We start from the raw sequence: 5754 nt of genomic DNA on the forward strand, positions 1-5754 counted from the left end.
TACATTGTGCCAAGTTCTTAAAGAAATTGTCGTTAAATTATTATTTGCACCTTAGTGAAACTTGTGCCAGTGTTTCAAACAGTGAAAAATGTTTCTATTTGTCAGGCTTAACATGATATAAGAGATTAAAAATTCAGTTCTTTGAATTGTAAGCCATTATGTACACAAAAATGCATGTGTAGATCTAATCTGGTTCCTGGGTGAGTAAATGATTAAGTTGTAATTTATTAGTGTTATTATCATAAAATAAATATCTAAAATCTTTATTATTATAAACTTCCTTTGTCATGCATTCCCGTAGCATGTTACGTGTTAAAAAAAATAAAAAAAACATAAAAGGCTAAATATTGCAGACTATGCACTTAAAACTGGACTATAATAATACATATATACATACATTCATTTATAAAAAAATAGAAAAAAGGGCACGTTCTCTTGAGGAAGAAAAAGGGCAGGTGCTCAAGCTCCCTTTGATGTCTGTGTGTGCACATGCCTAAGGCCACCGGTAAATTGTTCATGTTCAAAAATTAAATTTGTTCTCTGAATGTCTAATTTGCTGTTAAATTCTTCATATGAATGTCTGCATGACATGCATAATTCAGTTTGGACAGTTTGCAAGAATGTTTAGCGTCCGTGGTATGACAATGATCGCTGTAAGATGCTGGTGGAGTGAATGAATCCTAAGAGAGCTATGAATGAGGGCGCGGGCGCAGATCCAGCTATTATAAGCGTTTTTATACTTGTCTTTTCCACTTAATTTAACACTTTCCACTTAATTTAACACAGTCATGGCCAAAAGTTTTGGCAGTGATATAAATTTTGTGTTTAGCAAAGTTTGCTGCTTCAGTATTTGTAGATTATTTTTCTACATGTTTCCATGGTATACTGAAAAACAATGATAATGAGACACCTTTATTCATGGCAGTGTTTTTGGGCAGAATTATGAGAGAGCCCACTCCCTTGGTTGATAAGCAACCCCACACATGGATTTTATCAGAATGCTTCACTGTTGGCACGTCACAGGACTCATGGTAGCATTCACCTTTTCTTCTCCGAACAATCGATTTTCCAGATGTCCCAAACAGTTGGAAGGGAGCTTCATCAGAAAAAAAAATGTCACCAGTCTTCTTCCATCCTTATAACAATCAGTCTGCTCTTACAATCTAAATACGACAGTGATTTCACCGGACTACTCATTCACACTTTCACATGTGCTATGATTAGTCAATTAATGTTAGCTGTTCATTTTGTGTCAGGATCAAAAAAAGGATCAATTTTGGCCAATTAGCAATTATTTAAAATGATTACTCTACACAATCTCGAAACAATGTGAATGAACACCACAACAGCTTAAGCAGCAAACTTTGCAAAACACAAAATTTATGTCACTGCCAAAAATTTTAGCCATGACTGTACTCACACTAGGCACGGTTGCTTTGAACCGAGCCCGAGAGCGATTATCATCAGACTGTGGTGGGTGATAATTGGTTCCTCTAAGGGGTTCCAGGGATATGACCCCCATAAGAAAATTTTGTTTGTTTTAAATTAAAATGCATAAATCTGGTGCATTTTGAGAGCAGAATCAAGTGATTAGATCAATGAAGAAATATGTTCTCTTGTAAACAATTTTGTGCTCTAGTAGTAGTTTTATTTATTGGTTGCATGTGAATGTAATGGTAGAGCACAATTTTCACTATATAAATTCTCATAAAAGTTACGAATGCTGTTCTGTCAAGAGCAGGGAGTGATTTTTTCCTCGTTTTTTGTTGTTTGATTATCATTATGCTGACACAACTCAAGTGACGAGACACGAGATTGGGTTCACGAGAACGAGACGAAGCGAGATTTTTACACATTTTTTAAAAATTCTCAGTGACGAATACATGACTGGAAAAATTGTCTGCAGGTGCATTTTTAATTGTTTTAACTAATCATCTGGTAATAAATGCCATTTTAGTTTTACTTACTGAGTATGATTTATATAAGACAACAAAACTCAAGCACTGTAAAAGGTTTTGCCACAAACTCAGCTGACTGGCTTCTCTCCTGTATGATTTCATGTGTCTCTTCAGACCTTAGAACTGTTCATGATGTAGCAGAGTGAGGTATAGACCCAGTATGATTGGCTGGCATTACCCAAACAGGTGAACCTATCAGTGTTCGTGCTTGATCATGATTGGTCAGTTGGGTAAGTTTCATGAGCAAATTAGTGCCGTGTTGTGCATATAAAAGGGGGAAGTGTTTGGCTTCTTGGGATGCATTGTTTTTGGTAGCTGCTGGGTTATTCTTCTGTCTGTCATGTGCTGGTTGTTGGCCAGTTTTTTGAGGTTGGTTTCTGTTTTAAAAGTCCCCTTTTGCCTGTTAAATAGAGGCTTATTAACTTGTTTGTTTTAAGATATGGGCCTGCAAGTAACTGTAATCTTGTGTGATGAGTGACAATGTGTATTGCAGCATTGTACTATTTCCTTGATAGGTATGGGGAGTTTTTAATTTAGTTAACAAATAATTTTTTTTTTTTTTAACTGGTTTGACTGCATGTCCAGGGGTTTCCAATGATCTTAACTGAAGCCTAATGAACAAAGTAACTGACTGCACTTCTGTTCTGCTCTTTGTCTGGGAATCATTTAAGTCTGTTATATTGTTGTGTGGATTTAGGTGGGAGGGGTTGGCCATGGTACCTTGTACTGCGTGTCCACATGGAGTGCTGTTTAATACTTGGTTTATCGTGTGTGTGTGGTAGAAATCTGAGGGTCTTTGCTGGCCAGTGGCCACCTCCCTCTTTAATTATTATCTTGTGTTGTAAGTTACTGACATAGACGTGTGACGTGTTGTATCTGTGTCTTATAAATTGTATGTTAATAAAGTGATTTGTCTTCTGTTTCTCTCTTTGCTCACCCTGCCTTTGGCATGAACCTGTGTCCCTTTTGCTTAGGACTGCTATGTCCCGGTGTGTTCCAGGTTGTGTAGTTAACTAGGATTTCTCTTTTTCTTGGTAACTCTCTCAAACTCCTGATCTCTCCCTGCCACAATGAGTTACGAGCTTCAAGAACGTTTGACCTTCTAACTGAACTTCTTTTCACAAATTGAACATGGAAATAAATCTGTATAAAGAAAAAAAAAACAGTTTGTTCTTAGTTGTATTAAGTGCAGCCATAATCAAAGTAGGCTATACTCTCAATATTCAAAGTGCAAATGGAGACCAAATTTCTCAAGCATGATACAGAGCTATACAACTACACAACCTATAATAGCCTACATACCAAGCACTAAGAGCCATACGTTATGTAGTCTAACTTGCGCTGTTAGACTAGACAACTTTCGGTGGTGCTGAGCGTGCATTCTACAATACAAGACATGTTTTCAGACGCTCCGCAAACACTCCTCTAATGTTTCATGGGCCAATGAGAGTGTCTTGTTGTTTGCGCTAAAGTAAATTTAAAAGAAAAGTCTGGCCAATGCGTTAATCCGCGCCTGAGTATAGTAGTTACATTTTCACAAATAAATCTAAAAAAAAACATAATAGCAATACACAATAATAAAAACTATAACACAATGGTAAATAAAATTTTGCAAGAATATATGTATTGTTGCATGAATAATAAACAACTGATAAAATTATCCACACCTGACTATAGTAAAGTATTAACAAATTTTGATGCAATAAATGGGGTATGATTTAAAAATTATTATCCCTCCAAAACGGAGAAAACATCTTTGACAAAAATCTACATGTCTGTTTCTTTTAAAGTGTTTCTAGTGTGTATATGATGAGTTGTATTAATCCCCCACCCCCACCCCCCAGACCTCAATAATTTCCAAAGCCTGGTTAGGGCCATGGAGTTTCCCAACTGAGTTGCAATTTAACACACATTTCAAAATCTGATATGTTTTGATTTTAAGATCGTTTTGTGGGACAGCAATAGTGATCTTTATCAAACCTGATTTAAAACCACATCAAATACATCAGATAAATTTTGCATTGCAATATTTATTCTTGTGGAAATTCTTAGAATTCGATTTGCACTGCTTAGTTTCTGCATGATTCTGTCACATCTGTGGAATTGCTACAAAAATGAGTGGGGAGAAAACAAGCGATGTGATTTGAGTCATCGTGTAAAATAAGTCATGTAAGCATTTATCTGTCACACATAATCTTACTTGAGGAAAAACTTAGTCAGTTTGGGATATAAAAAGAGGTGTCTTTTGTGATTTGCAATAATGTTTGAAGATGGACAGCAGAAAGCTTTATGGTAAGATCTATTTCCCTTGCATTATTCTGTGTTGTCATTTTTGTTTTTCTCATCTCTTTGACATTTTTTTTTTTTTCGACAGAGTTGTTGCTTGTAGTTCTCACATTACACTTAGTCAGGTCAAATCAAGAGATAGAATGCCTTCGGACTATTCAAAATGATTCCCATTACCTAATAAAACCTCAGGTGGAGGTATGTTGTTATGCTGGTCATTTTAATTTGTAATGCAAACAATTTTAATGTTTTTTTTTTTTTATTTATTTATTTTTTATTCTTGTTTATTGACCTGTTTAAACCTAATATGCTTTTTTCCTGCCAGAAATATGAATCTTGTGCGAAAATAGTAAGTTATTTACCAGTTCACTTTTTTTTTCATAATAATAAATAAATACAAATGGAAAGAGAGAACAGAAATTGTAATATTGCGCATATATATATATATATATGTATATATATATATATATATATATATATATATATATATGTATATATATATATGTATATATATATATATATATATATAATATATATATATATATATATATATATATATGTATGTATATATATATATATATATGTATGTATATATATATATATATGTATATATATGTATATATATATATATATATATATATATAATAAAAATAATTATTATTATTATTATTATTATTATTATTATTATATATATATATATATATATATATATATATATATGTATATGTATATATATATATATATATATATATATATTTCCCAGTTTTTAAATATTGTGGAAAAAAACAATAGAAATTATAATATTGCTTATATTGCATTTACCTTTTGTTTTCCAGAGGCATACAAGAAGAGATGTTACATGCATCTTTAGCTGGACTCTAACTGGAAACTGTTGGGAGTTGCAGGAAATACAACAGATGATAAGAGAAAGCAGTGTAAGAACAAATGTCGCATTACAATTACTAATATTAACATTCAGAATAAAATCATTTAATTTATGCACATTTATATAAAACAACAATTATTACAATACAATGTAGTAATTAAAAAGAAAATAAATTAAATCAATTCAATTTTCATATTAAAAAAACCTATAAACCATAAACCTCCCCTACAAAAAACGAAATGCTCTAGGAAATCCTTCATGATATGCTGGTGTGGATTTATTTCAAAGGACTTAAGGACTTTATAAGAAAAGCCACTCACAAACATAAATAAATCTTTTACAAAAAAAATTCAAACAATAAAATATTCAACATGAATGTTTTATATTCAAATATTTGTTAAACAATTAAATATTTAAAATATTTTGTCTTTGGGTAAATGCACTGTGTCACTGTTTATTTTTTTCATATTTTTACATTTTATATTAATAGACTCACTCTGTGTGCATTGTAATACAAAGTTTGACAAGATTAATTAGTTTGATTTAAATTAAATAAAAAACGGCTCCTTTCAACAAAGAAAAGGGAAAAAAACACTTGACAATGGGATGATTAATGCTGTAAGT

The 5754-nt window shown here is 32.3% G+C and overlaps 1 long non-coding RNA gene across 1 annotated transcript; it reads left to right on the forward strand.

Annotated features, from left to right (window-relative positions):
* The first annotated feature begins 3584 nt into the window (after nucleotides 1-3584).
* LOC122137505 lies at nucleotides 3585-5183 on the forward strand. The gene is made up of 3 exons (XR_006154903.1): nucleotides 3585-4442; nucleotides 4570-4593; nucleotides 5081-5183. It is a non-coding gene; the product is annotated as an uncharacterized LOC122137505 (long non-coding RNA).
* The last annotated feature ends 571 nt before the right edge of the window (nucleotides 5184-5754 follow it).

Source organism: Cyprinus carpio, chromosome B5 (genome assembly GCF_018340385.1).
Source record: "Cyprinus carpio isolate SPL01 chromosome B5, ASM1834038v1, whole genome shotgun sequence".
Classification (NCBI taxonomy): domain Eukaryota; kingdom Metazoa; phylum Chordata; class Actinopteri; order Cypriniformes; family Cyprinidae; genus Cyprinus; species Cyprinus carpio.